This window comes from Heptranchias perlo, chromosome 20, assembly GCF_035084215.1.
Source record: "Heptranchias perlo isolate sHepPer1 chromosome 20, sHepPer1.hap1, whole genome shotgun sequence".
Lineage (NCBI taxonomy): Eukaryota > Metazoa > Chordata > Chondrichthyes > Hexanchiformes > Hexanchidae > Heptranchias > Heptranchias perlo.
In genome coordinates, this window is record NC_090344.1 from 23031127 (window position 1) to 23050930 (window position 19804).

Genomic DNA, 19804 nt, shown 5'->3' on the forward strand with positions numbered 1-19804 from the left:
CACAGAAATGGATGGAGCTAACATACCAGAGACACGAGGAAAACTGAAAATAAATCAAGGGGATTCGTATAAGTAAAATAATGGTAATGGAGAAAATAATGAGACGAAAGATAGACAAATCTCCAGGACCTGATGGTTACCATCCCAGGGGACGAAGAGGAATAGGCGAGGAAATGGTACATGTTTTAGTCATGATCGTTCAAAAGTCTCTTGATTCAGGAATTGTTCCTTTCATTGAAACATTGTCACTCTCACTCCATTATTTAGGATGGGTAGGAGAGATAAAGTTAGAAATTAAAGACCCATTAGTCTGAAGTCTGTTGTGGGGGATTGACCATTATCTGTTATTAGGGAAATAATGACTGAACACTTGGATAAATATGAAGTCATCAGCGAGAGCCAGCATGGATTTGTAAAGGGTAAGTCAAGTCTAACAAAACTAGTTGAACTTTTTGAAGGTGTAACTAACGTGGTAGATAATGGAGTTTCCTTGGGTGTTATATAATATTCACTTCCAGATGCATTCGATAAGGTACCACATAAGAAGCTGTCAACAACAATAGAGTGCGTAGAATTTAAGGCAACCTAATGAAATGGGTTCGGAGTTGGTTAGAAGGTGGGAGACAGAGAGCCAGAATAATAAGGTATGTACTCAAATTGGCAGGATGTGATCAGTGCTGGGACATTAGCTTTTGACTATATGTATAAATAACGTAGGTGAAGGTATAGGAAGCCGTATCGCCACGTTTGTCGCTAGCATCAAATTCGATATCACAGTGAGTAGCGTTTCTGGGTGTATAAGGTTGTGGTGCAATCGGTCACCCTGCGGTAATTAGAGGGTTCTAGAAATACCCAGGTTATGAATTCGAGTCGCACCTTGGATAGACAAACATTCCAATCCGAGCATTTTGACCGGAGTTCAAGGTGCAACTGGCATGTTCCATAAGGCATCTAATTCTTAGTGTTCCTATGTAGGCACTTGTGGGTACTTGAGTTCCTCTGGCCGACCGCCTTGCAATAGCAGGTGCGAGTTTACTTGTTTATAAGGGAAGAGGGGGCGATTAGCGACAGCTGATAAAGCAAAGCGGCCGACACGAGGTCTTTAAATCTGAAGAACCAAACACACAATCCTTCTTTTCGTTGAGTGGATATTCGTCGATTGGAAGTTTCGTGTGAGGAAAATTTGGAAGGGAAATCTGCTGCCTGGTGTCACTGTGTAACGGGTGAAACTATTCAGTTTACAGATGTTAATACGCTGAAAGTTCGAGAGGTTTATTCCAACTCCCGTGTGGGACAAGTTTAGCTTTTGAGCCACTATATAAAGTGTTATTTTAATTGGTGCTAACGATTGACAAGACATTTGGCACAAACAAACAGAATTGTAAACTCACGAGTTCACTGTACATGTTTCTCACATCATGTTCAACAGAAACAAGGATTCTCCTCAACACGTCACTGAGAATTTTCAAAAAGGGATCCTCATCATGGTTCGACGTCAACGATGGATAATTCATAGTGCAGGAATCTGCATAATGGAAACTTTTCTAATCGCGAGTCCGGGTAGCTCAATCGGAAGAACATCGGACTTTAAAAACCGATAATGATCTGAAGGTTCAAAGTCTGGTTCAGGCTGTAAATTTTGAAACAGCTGGCAAGTTCTGTCTTTGCAGCGGAGCAACAACTGCGGGAAAGACGAGGCCTGCGATGTGCTGTCAAAGCTTCGGTGGTATCCTGTTTCCCAAGGATGGACAGAAATGCGCTTTCTTCGGCGGCATTCGCTTCTTTCCGCCAGCAACGTGTGATTGGAGAGAGCGGGGCCGGACAGGCGGCCTGAATGTTGTTGCTGTCGTGGCTTCACTCAATCCGGGAGCCGGGGAACATCGAAATCGAAAAACTGATGGATGCAGTGCTGTTTCGAACTGCAGTTATTAACCGAGGCAGCGCTGCAGGATTCTTTAATGATCTCTCACAAATCAACTGAAAACAGTCGCAATGTGCAGCTTTGAGAGGGGCTTTCTGCACCGTTAGGGCAGGAAACGGGAGTGAGGGAGAGACACTGTCGGTATCTCTGTAATGCTTGAGTTTGTGTAGAACTGTGCAGAGGTTCTATGAGGTGTTGTGTTTTTTTCATATTTAACTACAGAGTGAATTCTTGCTTCATTTATATTCACTAATTGTTGGTGGATAACGTTTTCAAAATGTTTCCGCTCGGTTTCGAACCGGAGTTATTTAGTGCGTGATAATTACTGCACGACGAAAAGTTCACTGTGTAAATGCATATTGGCATAACTCAGATGATAGCTGCCGTCTACAAATGCTCTCAGTGCGAGAGCCGGGTCAGATTCCCGTTCAGGGAATTAAGTTTTACAAAATAGTTTATTGTATTAATTTCGCAAAACTCATTAAACTCTGTAAAAAAAGACGAATACTCGTTCTAATCGCAATTAATCAACCAGCAACATTCTGTTTCAGACTGAAGGAAATCCTAACATTTTTTTCATCATTCATGGGATGTCAGCGTCGGTGGAAAGGCCAGCACTTATTGCCCAATCCTAATTGCCCTTGAGAAGATGGAGGTGATCCGTCTTCTTGAACCGCTGCAGTCCGTGTGGTGAACGTTCTCCCACGGTGCTGCAATGTAGGGAATTCCAGGATTTTGACCCAGTGACGATGAAGGAACGGCGATATATTTCCAAGTAACGATGGTGTGTGACTTGGAGGGGGCGTGCAGGTTGCGGTGTTCATATGTGCCTTCTGCCCTTGTCCTTCCAGGTGGTAGAGGTCGCGGGTTTGGGAGGTGCTTCTTGTGGATGGTACACACTGCAGCCACGGTGCGCTGGTGGTGGAGGGAGTGAATGTTTAAGGTGGTGGATGATGTGCCAATCAAGTGGGCTGCTTTTTCCTGGGTTGTGTCGAGCCTCCTGAGTGTTGTTGGAGTTGCACACATCCAGGCAAGTGGAGAGCATTCCATCACACTCCTGACTTATGCCTTGTAGATGTTAGAAAGGTTTCGGGGAGGCACGAGTCTCCAGTGCAATCACATCTTTCATGTAATTTGATGACCAGAACTGCACGCAGTACTCAAGTTGTGGCCTAACTAATGTTATGTACAGTTCGAGCATAACCTCACTGCTATTACAGTCTATGCCTCGGCTAATTGAGGAAAGTATCCGGTATGCCTTTTAACCACCTGATCTACCTGTCCATCTACCTTCAGCGATCTGTGGACATGCACTTCAAACGTCCCTGTGTTCATCTACACCTCTCAGTATCCTCCCAAGCAATGTAGTTTCAGAGCAACTAATTCTGAAACGTCTTACTTGATAATACAGGTCGTACAGTCAAAACCATTTGGTAAAGGGAGACTAATATTAGTGACTGAAAATAGTAAGTGCACAAGTTGATATTGCTGTACACCAGAATAGAATACGAGATGGGATGGACAGAAACGGTCTGAAAGATGGCTGATCGGCTATGGGAGGCAGCGGACATTTATACTGGCTGTCCGACAGCCAGTGGTTTGTTTTTCTCGGGGTATGTTTCTCACTTGGGGGATTATATTGATTAATGATACGAACGGTCCCGGGTTCGAATCCACGACGAACCTGACAACCACAAGGCTTTTTGTGAAAAGTCACCAATTGGCTTCTGATACATTTTCAGTGTTGCTGTTGGTCGAATTGAATTATATCGAGAGCATTTTTAAGATCCAGAGGAGAGAGTGCGGAACTTTCCAAGGCGAAACGCATGTGAAGTAAATAAATGTCTCAAGCTGATGAGGAGATTGAAGCTCGATGTGAATTTACCTTCAGGCGGCCTCATTGACATTAGATGACAGGATAGAACGCCACATATCCAAGTTAGCCGATAACACCAAGATGGGCAGCATTGTACGCAGTGCAGATGGAAGAACAATATTACAGAGACATTAATATAATAAATGAATGGGCAAAACTGACAAATGGATTTCAATTTAGTCCAGTGTGAGGTCATCCACTTTGGACCTGAGGAGGATATTTCAGAATACTTTCTAAATGATGAAATGCTCGAAACTGTGGAGGTCCAAAGGGACTCAGGTGTCCAGCTACATAGTCATTAGAATGTCATGGACAGGTGCAGAAAATAATCAAAAAGGTTAATGTAATGCTGGCCTTTTTTATTTAGAGGAATAGAATACTAGAGAATAGACATTATGCTACAGCTAATCAAAGCTCTGGTTTGACAACACCTGGAGTACTGTGTTCAGTTTTGGGCACCGCACCTGAGGAAGGATATATTGTCTGTGGAGGGAGTGCAGTGTGGATTTACTACAATGATACCTGGACTCCAAGGGTTAAATTCCAAGGAGAGATTACACAAACTCGGGTTGTTTACCCTGGAATTTGGTAGGTTAAGGGCTGATTTTATCGAAGTTTTCAAGATATTAAGGGGAATTATTGTGGTAGTTCGAAAGAAACTATTTCTGCTCGTTGGGTGCCTGGGACGAGGGGACATCGCTGAACCATTAGAGTCAGCAATTTCAGGAATGAAGTTGGGAAACACTTCCACAAGCAAAGGGAGGTAGAAGTTTGGAAATCTCTTTCGCAAACAGCAGTTGATGCGAGCTTAATTGTTAATTTTAAACCTGAGATTGATAGGTTTTTTTGAACCAAAGGAATTGAGGTATATGATGCTCAGGCGGTTTTATGGAGGGAGGTCACAGAACAGCCATAATCTCATTGAATTGCGGAACAGTCTCGAGGTGCAAAATGGCCGACTCCAGTTCCCAAGTTGCTCATTGGTGCAGAATGCAAAACGATTCTGCATTGGCCGGGAATCGAACCCGAGTCCCTCGCGTGGGAGGCGAGAATTCTACCACTGAACCACCAATGCTGGCACATCTGCTATCTGCAAATGTCCACTTAGGTCTCTTCGCTCACATAGTGAATGAAAGCAGCAATTTGAGTAAAGTTTACTGATGGTCAAGTGTGCGTTGTGACGATATCGAGACAGTCGACAATATTCAGCGCAGTTGATTCTGCAAATTGTTGCTTGATATTACAAGTCGTACATTCAAAACCATTTTGATAAAGACACTCTAATATTGTTGATTTGAAATAATTGGTGTAGAACCTGATATTGCTCGACATCGTATTTGGTACAAGAAAGAGAGATTGGATGGACAGAGCGTTCTGAAAGGATGGCGGATCGGGTATATGGGAGCGGAATTTTACCCTGGCTGAACATCTCCGTTGCCTTTGGGTCTGATTTTTGCTCAGGGAGTTTCATTGGTTCAAACCGGATCAGCCCCGTTGTGTCCCCATTTTTAATCAAAAATCACCAATTGGTTTCTCACATCTTTTCAGCGGTGCAGAAGGCAGGTTTGACTTATCTCCAGCAGAGCATGTTTGAACACCAGAGGACAGAATGCAGAGGGTTTGTCCACGTAACACACGTAGACGAAATGAAGATAATCTTTCAAGAAGTTTTACAGATTGAAGCCGGCACGTGAATTTATCCCAATTCAGTCGATCTCATGTGCGCAGAATGAAAAGGTAAAGAATGCTGCATTGGCCTGGAACCAAACCCCTGGTTTCCCACAGGCAGACGAGGGTTCCACCACTGAACCGCTAATGCACACACAGGGGCAGGTTGCACGTGTAGCGTTGGATATATGTCTTGAATATGCAGTCAGCAAAGCTCCTGTGCAGCCTGCTTTTGCAGCCGCGCGAGCGAACGAGGCAAGGCATGGACTTTGAAATTCACTGTGCTTTCGAAACCAACTGACAATCATGGTGCAAAATGCTCAAATAAATAAGAGCTTTAATTACCAGGCAGTGCTTCTCTCAGAGATAAAGAGATAATCCAGCCAAATGTTTACCTATAAGATTTCACGATATGGGATTTAATTTAAGTTGCACCTTAAATTCAGTTTGATCACCGAATGTGGAGATTTATGCTATTATTTTCTTTGCGTGCTTCTCTCTATCTCTGTCTGCATTTCTTCTCTCTCTGTGTTTTCCCCTACTGGACTTATCAGGCTTCCTTGAACGGCCAGGTCTGGATGGGATATGCCTGTCGGATCTTCAGTCAAATGTTGTATTTCGACGGGATGATCTTTGCGATTTTCCGTCTCTGTTTTCGGAAAATATAAACCCAGATGGGATTCCCCCTCCTCAGGTCCCGTCACCTGCGGGTAATGAGAATGAGCCTGATCTATCACTCGGTCTTAATATCTGTATTCTCATTGCTTAAGAATAAGATAACGGGGTTACAGTTATTTTCAGGTCACATTTTAGAAATTAACACATGACAGATTTATTCGAAAACTAGAAGCACGTGGGGTTAAAGGACCAGTGGTAATGCGGGCACGTAATTGGCTGAGGGATAGGAGACAGAGAGCAGTGGTGAACGTATGTTTTTCTGACTGGAGGGAAATATGCAATGGGATCCCCCAGGGGTCGGTACTGGGACTATTGCTTTTCTAGTTACGTATAAATGACTTGGATGTGGGAATAGGGAGTACAATTTCGAAGTTTGCGGATGTTACAAAACTTGACAAAGTAGTAAATAGTGAGGAAGATAGTAGCAGACTTCAGGAGGACATGGACAGAATGGTGAAATGGGCAGTCACGTGACAGATTTAATGCAGATCAGTGTGAAGTGATGCACTTTTGGAAGACGAACATGGAGAGGCAGTATAATCTAAATGGAACAATTTATGGGGGTGGGGGGGTGGGGGGTGGGGTGGGATGCAATAGTAAAGGGACCTGGGCGTGCATGTTTTGAAATCAGGGCAAGTTGATAAGGCGGTTTACAAATCATAAAGGATACTTTGCTTTGCAAATAGGGGCATTGAATACAAAAAAAAGGAAGTCATACTAATCCTTACAAATTTGTGTTTAGGCCTCAGCTGGAGTATATTGTAGGGTTCTGGGCACCACACTTTAGGATGAAAAGGCATTGAAGAGGATCCAGAGCAGGTTGGCCTGGATGATACCAGGGATGAGGGACTTCAGTTATTTGGAGAGATTGGAGAAGCTGGGATTATTCTCCTTACAGCAGAGATGGTTAACCGGAGACCTAATAGAGATATTCAAAATAATGAGGGGTTTTGAAAGTACAAGTAGGGAGAAACTGTTTCCTCCGGCAAGTGGGTCGGTAAACAGAGATCATAGATTTAAAATAATTGGGAAAAGAACGAGAGCGGAATTGAGGAGATTTTTTTCACAGGGAGGGTTTGTTAAGATCAGGAACTCACTCCCTGAAAGGGTGGTGGAAGCAGATTCCACAGGATCATTCAAAAGGCAATTGGACATGTACATGAAGAGAACTAATTTGCAGGGAAAAATCTGGGGTGTGGGTCTAATTGGACAGTTCTTCGAAAGATCCAGCACAGGTACCACGGCGGAATGGCCTCCTTCTGTGCTGTAAGCTTCTGTGATTCTATGATTACCTCCTGAATCATTACAATTGATGCTATTCAGTGTTGAGGAACCAAGAAAATTATTAACGTGATATTCGTCATCTCCATTCCCTTACCAATATCGCAGATTATAATGTACAGGCGGGGGTGGGACTGAATGGGGGATAGACTGCGGAGATTGGAATGGAAGCCCAGCAGAATGAACTTGGTCTCATCAGTTTTGTTAATTTTCCTACCAGTTGCCCGACGCAGGCGGTGAATCTTCTTCTCGAGAGAGGCTCGTCATTTCAGTTCAGAAGGAAAAAGGTATCAAGAAAATCGGGTGACACAGGCACGGAATGATCCGGGACTTGGAGCACATCCCTTTTAAACAAACACAAACACGGAATAATCCGGGACTTACGGCACATCCCTTTTAAACAGACACAGACACGGAATGATCCGGGATATAAATCACAATTGTGGTCGATTAGTTTCTCTTCCGCTGATCACAAGATCAACTATTTTCACCAGGACACCGCTGTCCGTTTGATGCGTCGCGATCTCCCAATCTCTGCACCTTCGTGGAAGGAACTGTTGCTGATTGCAGCAAACAACCCAAAAAGCTCGGTCTGCCGTTTCGGGAAGCACGGGACTCACATCCACACCTTCTGGATGGAGTGAATGAGAAAAACAAGACTTGAACACAATAACGACGAGGATGGATTCGAACCCACGCGTGCGAAACACAATAGATTAATAATCCGTTGCCTTAACATCTCCGCCATCGCATCACAAGAGTAACACTCCGAAAGTCCTTTTATTCAAAATGAAAATACTGGCTAAGTTGCCAATCTGAAATAATAACAGTCGATGCTGGAAATCGTCAGCAGGTCAGACAGAATCTTTCGATACAGAAACAGAGTTAATGTTTCAGTTCGATGATCTTTCGTCTGAGCTGAGTCAGAATAAAAGCGCTTTCATTTTCTTTTTTTGAATGCAAAGCCCTGGACTCTGAGGACAAGAAAGTCGGACCATACAATGTGACCTGCCCATGCACCCAAATCGAGAATGTTGAAAATACCCAGTCAGCAGAAAACTTCGGTGGAAGAACAGATTTTGTCACTGCATGCAGCGTGGGGAATTGCCAGGATGCCAAGCATTAGGATTCACTCGATATTTTGTCAGAGAGGCCGTTGATGAATTTCAGATGGAACAGCAACATGTTGAAATCCAGTCGGTGTGTGAAAGAAAGCGAGTGCTGATGGAAGGCGCAAGGAGTTCAGCAGTGTGGGGCCGTGTGCCCAAACACAGCAATTAAATCCGATTCTTAATTAGTGAACCCATCCAAAAGATCTGTTTGTTTGGTTGAGGTTTTTTCTTATTCGTTCATGGGATGTGACCGTCGGTGGCGAGGCCGGCATTTATTGCCTATCGCAAATTGCCCTTGAGAAGGTGGTGGTGAGCCGTCTTGTTGAACCGCTGCAGTCCGTGTGGTGAAGGTTCTCCCACAGTGCTGTTCGGTAGTGAGTTCCAGGATTTTGACCCATCGACGATGAAGGAACGGCGATATAATGTCGATGAAAACATAAATTACAAAGGGAGATTGATAGATTAGGTGAATGGGCAAAATTGTGGCAAATGGAATTCAATGCAGACAAATGTGAGGTCATCCACTTTGGATCAAAAAAGGATAGAACAGGGTACTTTCAAAATGGGAAAATGTTAAAAACAGTGGATGTCCAAAGGGACTTAGGGGTTCAGTTACATAGTTCATTGAAGTGTCATGAACAGGTGCAGAAAATAGTCAATAAGGCTAATGGAATGCTCGCCTTTATATCGAGAGGACTAGAGTACAAGGGGGCAGAAGCTATGCTGCAGCTATACAAAACCCTGGTTAGACCGCACCTGGAGTACAGTGAGCAGTTCTGGGCACCGCACCTTCGGAAGGACATATTGGCTTTGGAGGGAGTGCAGCGTAGGTTTACTAGAATGATACCCGGACTTCAAGGGTTAAGTTACGAGGAGAGATCACACAAATTGGGGTTGCATTCTCTTGAGTTTCGAAGGTTAAGGGGTGATCTGATCGAAGTTTATAAGATATTAAGGGGAACGGATAGGGTGGAGAGAGAGAAATTATATCCGCTGGTTGGGGATTCTAGGAGTAGGGGGCGCAGTCTAAAAATTAGAGCCAGACCTTTCATGAGCGAGATTCGAAAACATTTCTACACACAAAGGGCGGTAGAAATTTGGAACTCTCTTCCGCAAACGGCAATTGATACGAGCTCAATTGCTAAATTTAAAGGAGCGATCGATAGCTTTTTAGCAACTGAAGGTATTAAGGGATATGGTCCAAAGGCAGATATATGGAGCGAGATAACAGATCAGCCATGGTCTTATCAAATGGCGGAGCAGACACGAGGGGCTGAATGGCCTACTCCTGTTCCTTTCTCCTATGTTCCTATATTTCCAAGTCGGGATGGTGTGTGACTTGGAGGGGAATGTGCCGGTGGTATTGTTCCCATGTGCCTGCTGCCCTTGTCCTGCGAGCTGGTAGAGTTCGTGGGTTTGGGAGGTGCTGTCGAAGAAGCCTTGGCGAGTTGCTGCAGTGCATCCTGTGGATGGTACACACTGCAGCCACAGTGCGCCGGTGGTGGAGGGAGTGAATGTTTAGGGTGGTGGATGGGGTGCCAATCAAGCGGGCTGCTTTGTTCTGGATGGTGTCGAGCACTCATCCAGGCAAGTGGAGAGTATTCCATCACACTTCTCACTAGCGCCTTTTCGATGGTGGAAAGGCTTAGGGGAGTCAGGAGGTGAGTCACTCGCTGCAGAATATCCAACGTCTGACCTGCTCTTGTAGCCACAGTATTTATGTGGCTGGTCCAGTTAAGTTTCTGGTCAATTGTGACCCCAATGATGTTGATGGTTGGGGATTCGGCGATGGTAATGCCGGTGAATGTCAAGGGGACATGGTTAGATTCTCTCTTGTTGGAGACAGCCATTGCCTGGCATTTGTCTGGCGCGAATGTTACTTGCCACTTATCAGCCCAAGCCTGGATGTTGTCCAGGTCTTGCTGCATGCGGGCACGGACTGCTTCTTTATCTGAGGGGTTGTGAATGGCACTGAACACTGTGTAATCATCAGCGAACATCCCCATTTATGGCCTAAGGATGGAGGGAAGGTCATTGATGAAGCAGCTGAAGACCATTGGGCCTAGGACACTGCCCTGTACTGTACACTACTTTTTAAAATATTACAGATAAGCAGAGCACTTGAGCAGTCACAGCTGTGACTTTGACTTTTCTCCCTCTCCTCTAGATCTCCCCCGCAACTGCCACTAACCAACCGCAATCTTCTGTCACACTTCTCAACGAGAAATTTCCGTGCCTCAGTTTTCAGATGAAATAACGTCCATCTCTTCAGTCACGGACAGCCCAGAGAGAGTTTCTGAGTTTCAGGTCCCACTTTGCCTCAATCCTCCTTGAGGTACTATGAAAAAATGTCCTTCAGTTAATAATAATATTAATAAAAGTTCTTATCTTTTGGGGTTTTGTTTAGATTCCACGGCTTTTAAAGATCATTGCGGATATTTGACGAAGCGCCTCTTGATTGGCGGCTTCTCTTTGACAAAGATCCAGAAGCGATCATTGAGAGGCTGAAAATCAAGCTGTTTGATAAAAGCACTGATACTTCGGTATTTATCTAAGCAGTATGGGTTCTGGAAGTGCTCAGGTTGTGAGTTCAAGTTTCACCTTCAACAATCAAACCTTTCAATCCGGGCATTTTGACTGGAGTTCAAAGTACAACTGGTCTGTTCCATGATGCATCTACTTCTTAGTGTTCCCGTGTGGGCACTTCGGTTCCTCTGGCCTTCCGTCTTGCTTGAGCAGATGCGAGTTTCGTTGTTTTCGAGGGAGAGGGGGATCTCAGCGTCAGCTGTCATGGCAAAGGGGCCGGGATGAGATCTTTAAATCGAAGGAACCAAACATACGATTATTCTTTTCGTTAAGCGGATATTCATCCGTTGCAAATTTCGTGTGGGGAAAATTTGGAAGGGAAATATGCTGCCTGGTCTCACTGTGTAACGGGTGAAATTATTCAGCTTACAGATGTTAATACGCTGAAAGGTCGAGAGGCCTTTTCCAGCTCCCGTGTGGGACAAGTTCAGCTTTTGGGCCACTGGGTAAAGTGTTATTTTAATTCGTGCTAACGAATGACAAGTCATTTGGCACAAACAAGAAGGATTTTAAACTCACGAGTTCACTGTCCATGTTTCTGAGATCATGTTCAATAAAATCAAGGATACCCCTCAACACGTGACTGAGAATTTTATAACAGGGACCCTCACCCCCGTTCGACGTCTTCGAGGGATGATTCAGAGTCCTCTTATGAATATTTAAGATGGGAACTTAACGACGAGCGAGCCTGGGTAGCTCATTCGTTAAAGCATTAAACTTTTAAAGCGGGTAGTGATATCAGAGTCCAGTGTTCAAGCTATAAATTTTGAAACAGCTGGTAAGTTCTGCCTTTGTTGCGGAGCAACAGCTCCGGGACAGACGATGCCTGTGATGTGTTGTCAAAGCTTCGGTGGTGTCTTCTTTCCCAGGGATGGGCACTAATGCGTTGTCTGCAGCGGGAATTGCAGCTTCCCGCCAGCAACGTGTGTTTGGAGAGAGCGGGGCCGAAAGAGGGGCTTAATGTTGTTTCTGTCGTGGCCTCAATCAATCCGGGAGCTGGGGAACATCAAACATCGAAAAACTGATGTTTGTTGCCGCGGCCGCAATGCTGTCTTTAACTGTAGTTATTAACCGAAGCTGCACTTCAGGAGCCTTTAATGATCTCTCACAAATCAGCTGAAATTATTCGCAATGTGCAGCTTTGAGAGGGGCTTTCTGCACCGTCAGTTCAGGAAACGTGAGTGAGTGTTAAACACTGTCTGTATATGTGTCGTGTTTGAGTTTGTATTGAACTATACAGAGAAAGGAAAATATACCTGTTCTGTGAGGTGTGGTATTTTATTCACATTCAACCACAGACTGAATTCTTGCTTTTTTCACACTTATTGAATTTTAGTGGGTCACGTTTTCAAAATGTTTCTGCCCGGTTTCGAACCGGGGACTTTTCGCGTGTTAGGCGAACGTGATAACCACTACACTACAGAAACGCTGTTGCACACGATCGTATCGGAAGCCCTCAGAAGATAGCTGCCGTCTGCAAATGCTCTCAGTGTGGGAGACAGGTCCCATTCCCGTTCAGGGGATTAACTTCTACAAAATAGTTTACTGTATTAATTTCTCAATACTCATTAAACTCTGAAAAAAGACGAATAGTTGTTCAAATCCCCATTAATCAACTAACAACTTTTTGTTTCAGGCTGACGGAAATCCTAACTTTTTTTATGTATTCATTCACCAGGCAGAATATAGAAAGTTCAGAGTGGATGTGAAAGATGAAATAAGGGGGTCAAAGAGAGAGTATAAGAATAGACTGGCGGCCAACATAAAAGGGAATCCAAAAGTCTTCCACAGGCATGTAAACATTAAACGGGTCGTAAGAGCCCTACTCTGATTAGTGACCATAAAGCAGATCTACTCATCGAGGCAGAGTGGGTGGCTCAGGGACTAAATGAATACTTTGCATTTGTCTTTAACAAAGATGAAGATGCTGCCAGAGTCTCAGTATAGGAAGATATAGTTGAGATACCAGACGGGCGAAACATTGATAAAAAAGAGGTACTTGTAAGGCTATCAGCACTTAAAGTAGATAAGTCACCCGATCCGGATGGGATGCATCTTAGGTTGCTGATAAAAGAAAGAGGGGAAATTGCAGAGGTACTGGCCATAATCATCCAAATATCCAAAGATACGGCGGTGGTGCAGAGGAGCGGAGAATTGCAAATGTTACACCCTTGTTCAAGAAAGAGTGCAAGGGTGAACCCAGAAACAAGAGGCCAGTCAGGTAACCTCAGTATTGGGGAAACTTTTAGAAACGATAATCCGGGACAGAATTCACAATCACTTGAACGAGTGTGGATTGATTAGGGAAAGCCGGCACGGATTAGTTAAAGGCAAAACGAGTTTAACTAACCTGATGGAATATTTTGATGAGTTAACAGAGAGGGTAGATGAAGGCAATGCAGTTAATACGGTGTATATGGACTTTAAAAAGGCATTTAATAAAGTGCCCCACTGTAGGCTTATCAGTAAGATTGCGGCCCATGGATAAAGGGGGCAATAGAAACATGGATACAGAATTGGCTAAGGGACAGGAAACAGAAAGTAGTGGTGAGCGGTTGTTTTGTGGACTGGAGGGAGGTGTGCAGTGTTGTTCCCCAGGGGTTAGTGATGGGACCACTGCTTTTCTTCATATATATTAATGACTTGGACTTGGGTGTACTGGGCACAACTTCAAAATTTGCAGATGACACAAAATTTGGAATGGCGGTAAACACTGTGAAGGATAGTGATACACCTCAAGAGGTGATAGACAGACTGGCTGCATGGCGGACACATGGCAAATGAAATTTAACGCAGAAACATGCATAGTGATACATTTCGGTAGGAAGAACGAGGAGAGGCAATATAAACTAGAGGGCACAAATCTAAAAGGGGCACAGGTTCAGAGAGTTCTGTGGGTTTATGTGCACAAATATTTGAAGGTGGCAGAGCAGGTTGAGAAAGCCGTTAAAAATCATACGGGATACTGGCCTTTATAAATAGAGGCATAGAGTAAAAAAGCATGGACGTTATGATGAACCTTTATCAAACACTGGTTTGGCCACAACTGGAGTATTGTGTCCAGTTCTGTGCACCGCACGTTGGGAAAAATGTGAAGGCCTTCGAGAGGGTGCAGAAGAGATTTACTGGAATGATTCCAGGGATGAGAGACTTTAGTTACTTGGATAGACTGGAGAAGTTGCGTTGTTCTCCTTGGAACAGAGACGGTTGCGAGGAGAATTAATCAAGGTATTCAAAATGATGATGGGTCCAGACAGAATAGATGGAGAGAAACTGTTCTCATTGGCAGAAGGGACAAGAAACAGAGGACATAGATTTCAGGTGACTGGCAAAAGAACCAAAGGTGAAATGAGGAAAAACTTCTTTACACAGCGAATGGTTAGGACCTGGAATGCACTGCCCGAGGGGGTGGTGGAGGCAGATTCAATCATGGCCTTCAAAAAGGAACTAGATAATTACTTGAAAGGAAAAGAATTGCACGGCTTCGGGGAAACGGTGGGGGAGTGGGACGAGCTGGATTGCTGTTATATTGGAGCCGAATGGCCTCCTTCCGTGCTGCAACCTTTCTCCGAATCTATGATTTCATGGGAAGTGACCGTCGCTGGCAATGCCAGCATTTATTGTGTATCCCTAATTGGCCTTGAGAAGGTGGCGGTGAGCCGCCTTCATGAACCGCTGAAGTCCGTGTGCTGAAGGTTCTCCCACAGTGCTGTTCGGCAGGGAGTTCTACGATTTTGACCCAGCGTCACGTGAGCATGGTGTGTGACTTGGAGGGGAAAGTGCAGGTGGTGTTGTTCCCATGCGCCTGCTGCTCTTGTCCTTCGAGCTGGTAGAGGTCGCGGGTTTGGGTGGTGCTGTCGAAGAAGCCTTGGCGAATTGCATTGCTACAGTGCATCTTGTAGATGGTACACACTGCAGCCACGGTGTGCTGGAGGGAGTGAATGTTAAAGATGGTGGATGGGGTGCCAATTAATCGGGCTGCTTTGTCCTGGATGGTGCCTAGCTTCTTGATTGTTGTTGAAGATGCATTCGTCCAGGCATGTGGAGGGTATTCCATCACACTCCTGACTTGTGCCTTGTAGATGGTAGAAAGATTTTGGAGAGTCATGAGCTGAGTCACTCGCCGTAGAATGCCCAGCCTCTGACCTGCTATTGTAGCCACAGTATTTAAGTATTTTAATATATATTCGTTCATGGGATGTGGGCGTCGCTGGCGAGGCCAGCATTTGTTTCCCATCCCTAATCACCCTTGAGTGGTGGTGGTGAGCCGCTTTCTTGAACCGCTGCAGTCCGTGTGGTGAAGGTTCTCCCACACTGCTGTTAGGTCGGGAGTTCCAGTATTTTCACCCAGCAGTGATGAAGGAACGGCGATATATTTCGAAGTCGGGATGTTGTGTGACTTGGAGGGGAACGTGCAGGTGGTATTGTTCCCATGTGCCTGCTGCCATTGTCATTCTTGGTAGAAAAGGTCTTAGGTTTGGGAGGTGCTGTCGAAGAAGCCTTGGCAAATTGCTGCAGTGCATCCCAAAGATTGTACACACTGCAGCCACTGTGGGTCGGTGGTGAAGGGAGTGAATGTTTAGGGTGGTGGATGGGTGCCAATCAAGCGGGCGGCTTTGTCCTGGATCGTGTCGAGCTTCTTGAGTGTTGTTGGAGCTCCACTCATCCAGGCCAGTGGACAGTATTCCATCACACTCCTGACTTGTGCCTTGTATATGGGGAAAGGCTTTGGGAGTCAGGAGGTGAGTCGCTCGCCGCAGAATACTCAGCCTCTGACCTGCTCTTGTAGCTGCACTATTTATATGGATGGTCCAGTTAAGTTTCTGATCAATGGTGAACCCAGGATGTTGATGATGGGGGTTTCGGCGATGGTAATGCCGTTTAATGTCAAGGGGAGGTGGTTCGATTCTCGCTTGTTGGAGATGGTCATTGCCTGGCACTTGTCTGGCGCCAATGTTACTTGGCACTTATCAGCCTAAGCCTGGATGTTGTCGAGGTCTTGCTGAATGCGGGCTCGGACTGCTTCATTATTTGAGGGATTGCGAATGGAACTGAACACTGTGCAATCATCAGCGAACGTCACCATTTCTGACCTTATGATGGAGGGAAGGTCATTGATGAAGCAGCTGAAGGTGGTTGGACCGAGTGCACTGCCCTGAAGAACTCCTGCAACAATGTCTTGGGGCTGAGATGATTGGCCTCCAACAACCACTACCATCTTCCTTTGTGCTAGGTATAAATCCAGCCACTCGAGAGTTTTCCCCTGATTCCCATTGACTTCAATTTTACTAGGGTTCCTTGGTGCCACACTCGGTCAAATGCTGCCTTGATATCAAGGGTCTGTAACTCTCACCTCACCTCTGGAATTCAGCTCTTTTGTCCATGTTTGGAACGAGGCTGCAATGAGTTCTGGAGCTGAGTGGTCCTGGCGGAACCCAAACGAGCATCGGTGAGCAGTTTATTGGTGAGTAAGTGCCGCTTGATAGCATTGTCGACGACACCTTCCAACACTTTGCTGATGATCGAGAGTAGACTAATGGGGCGGTAATTGGCCGGATTGGATTTGTCCTGCTTTTTTGGATAGGACATACCTGGGCAATTTTCCACATTGTCGGGTTGATGCCAGTCTTGTAGCTGTACTGGAACAGCTTGGCGAGAGGGGCGGCTCGTTATGGAGCACAAGACTTCAGCACGACAGCCGGGATGTTGTCCGGGCCCATCGCCTTTGCTGTATCCAGTGCACTCCAGCCATTCCTTGATATCACGTGGAGTGAATCGAGTTGGCTGAAGATTGGCTTCTGTGATTTTGGGGATATCGGAAGGAGGCCCAGATGGATCATCAACACGGCACTTCTGGCCGAAGATGGTTGCAACCGCTTCAGCCTTGTCTTTTGCACTCACGTGCTGGGCTCTGCCATCATTGAGGATCGGGAGGTTTACAGGGCCTCCTCCTCCCATGACTTGTTTAATTATCCACCACCATTCACGACTGGATGTGGCAGGATTGCAGAGCTTTGATCTGATCCGTTGGTTGTGGAATCGCTTAGCTCTGTCTATAGCATGTTGCTTCCGCTGTTTAGCATGCATGTCGTCCTGAGTTGTAGCTTCACCAGGTTCACACCTCATTATTTGGACGCCTGGTGTTGCTCCTGGCATGCTCTTCTACCCTCCTCATTGAACCAGGGTTGATCCACTGGCTTGTTGGTAATGGTAGAGTGAGGGATATGCTGATCCATGAGATAACAGATTGTGCTGCTGCTGATGGCCCACAGCAACTCATGGATGCCCAGTTTTGAGCTGCTCGATCTGTTCTGCATCTTCCCCATTTAGCACAATGGCAGTGTCACACAACACGTTGGATGGTATCCTCAGTGCGAAGACGGGACTTCGTCTCCATGAGGACTGTGCAGTGGTGTCATGGAACAGATGCATTTGCGACAGGTAGATTGGTGAGGACGAGGTCAAGTCAGTTTATCCCTCGTGTTGGTTCGCTCAACACCTAATGCAGGCCCAGTCTCGCAGCTATATTCTTCAGGACTCGACCAGCTCGGTCAGTAGTGGACATTGAAGTCTCCCACCCAGAGTACATTCTGTGCCCTTGCTATCCTCAGTGCTTCCTCCAAGTGGTGCTCAACATGGAGGAAGACTGATATCATCAGCTGAGGGAGGACGGTAGCTGGTAATCAGCAGGAGGTTTCCTTGCCCATGTTTGACCTTATGCCATGAGTTTTCATGGGGTCCAGATTCAATGTTGATGACCACCCAGGGCCACTCCCTCCTGACTGTATATCACTGTACCGCCACCTCTGGTCGGATCTGTCCTGCCGGTGGGACAGGACATCCCCAGTGATGGTGATGGAAGAGTCTGGGACGTTGGCTGAAAAGCATGATTCTGTGAGCATGGCTCTGTCAGGCTGTTGCTTAACTCGTCTGTGGGACAGCTCCCCCAATTTTGGCACAAGTCTCCAGATGTTCGTGAGGAGGACTTTGCGGGGTCAACTGGGTTTGTTTTGACCTTTGTCGTGTCCCGTGCCGAGTGGTCCGTCCGGTTTTATTCTTATTTGGACTTTTTTTAAAGCGAGATTTGCACAGCTGAGTTGCTTGCTCGGCCATTTCAGAGGGCAATTACGAATCAATCACATTGCTGTGGGTCTGGAGTCACATGTCGGCCAGACCGGGTCAGGTCGGCAGGTTTCCTTCTTTGAAGGATATTCGTGAACCAGATGTGTTTTCACGACAATCCGGTAGTTTCATAGCAACCCATTACTGATACCAATATTTTAATTCCAGATTTTATTTAATTAATTGAAATTAAATTCCTCAGCTGCCGTGGCGGGATTTTAACTTATGACTTGGAGATTATTCAGCCAGGCCTGCTCGATTACTGTTTCAGTCGCACAACCACTCTGCTTCCGTACCGTATCTGGACAACAACATATTGATTTCACTCTGTTTATTAATTAGTATTAAAAAACCCGCATTCCCACCGGTCACACGGAGATGGGGCCTATTTTTAATAAACTATTATAGGTGACGTTCGGTCTAAAAAATAAAGGTGACTAAAAAAGCAAGAAAAAAAAATAATGCGATTTGGTTCCAGTTTGGTTGTGATGAAGAAACAAAGTTGTCGTTGCACCCAGTCTCACCTTTATTCTGCCATTTAAAACAGGCCCATCCGTGTGAGCCGTGCGAATGCGGGTTGATGTTCGGGAGCTCGTGGGCCACGGACTCTGCCTCAGGCTGATTGGGACATTCCGTTACTGCGGGTTAAACAGCGCTGCTATAAAAAGGGGAAGTCGGTTTTCCATCATCACTTACTTAGGAGAGTTCGCTTGTTATAATGGAGGGGTTGGGGATTCTTGTTTTGTTATTTGTTGTAATCTGTTCAGCTCAGCCGCCCTCTCTTCTTTTCCCCGCCGATAAATGTTGGTTGTCTCCTAAAAACCGCAAAGACTGCGGATTTCCGGGCATTAAAGCTAGTGAGTGTGTGCAGAGAGGCTGCTGCTTCGATGCGGGGAATCAGGATGCGCCGCCGTGTTTCTATTCACTGGACAATTTGCCAGGTGGGTGTATTCTTGGTCCGTCTATATTCTGGGCCAGGACTTCCCAGGGTCACCCGCAATCCAGCTGCACGCGGTTTCCCTGGACAGTTTCATCTCTCTCCTTGTCCTACAACGCCAGTTGGGAATTCAAACGTTTCCAGTCCGGAGAGTAGAACCGGTGGTGGGATTCGGAGCTTCCAATCCCGCAGAGTAGATTTGATGGTGGGATTGGGGGGCTGTTAATCAGATACAGAAAGGGCAATAGTTAATCGCCCTTTGACCCAATATCTGGAGTTCGAATCATTCTACTGTTGCTCGATGACTTGGGAATCACACTGGAAGGGCAGAGTGAACGAGCTCCGGCCCCTGCTGCCACTGACCATTTGGATTTGATATTTAATTTCTATCGGAGATGCGGGCAATTTAAATCCAAGCAGCGCGGTGATGAGCTGTAGTTGGTCCACTGGTTTCCATTAGACAGATAATGGGGTGGGATAGAAACTGAAACATGGATGGGGTTTGTCCCCCTCCCGGTAACGGTTCCCTTGACCCTCCCCGTGGGGCAACTAACCGCCTTGCATTGCCTCTCTTGCAGTCTGCACCAAGGATGGGCGGGTCCTGATCGCGATCTCCAAGGATT

At 45.8% G+C, this 19804-nt stretch overlaps 2 non-coding genes across 2 annotated transcripts; both read right to left on the reverse strand.

The window, feature by feature from the left end:
* Positions 1-4801: 4801 nt before the first annotated feature.
* On the reverse strand, positions 4802-4872 carry trnag-ccc (transfer RNA glycine (anticodon CCC)). Its single transcript has one exon. It is a non-coding gene; the product is annotated as a tRNA-Gly (tRNA).
* Positions 4873-12476: 7604 nt separating this feature from the next.
* On the reverse strand, positions 12477-12549 carry trnav-aac (transfer RNA valine (anticodon AAC)). The gene has a single exon. It is a non-coding gene; the product is annotated as a tRNA-Val (tRNA).
* Between the last annotated feature and the right edge of the window lie 7255 nt (positions 12550-19804).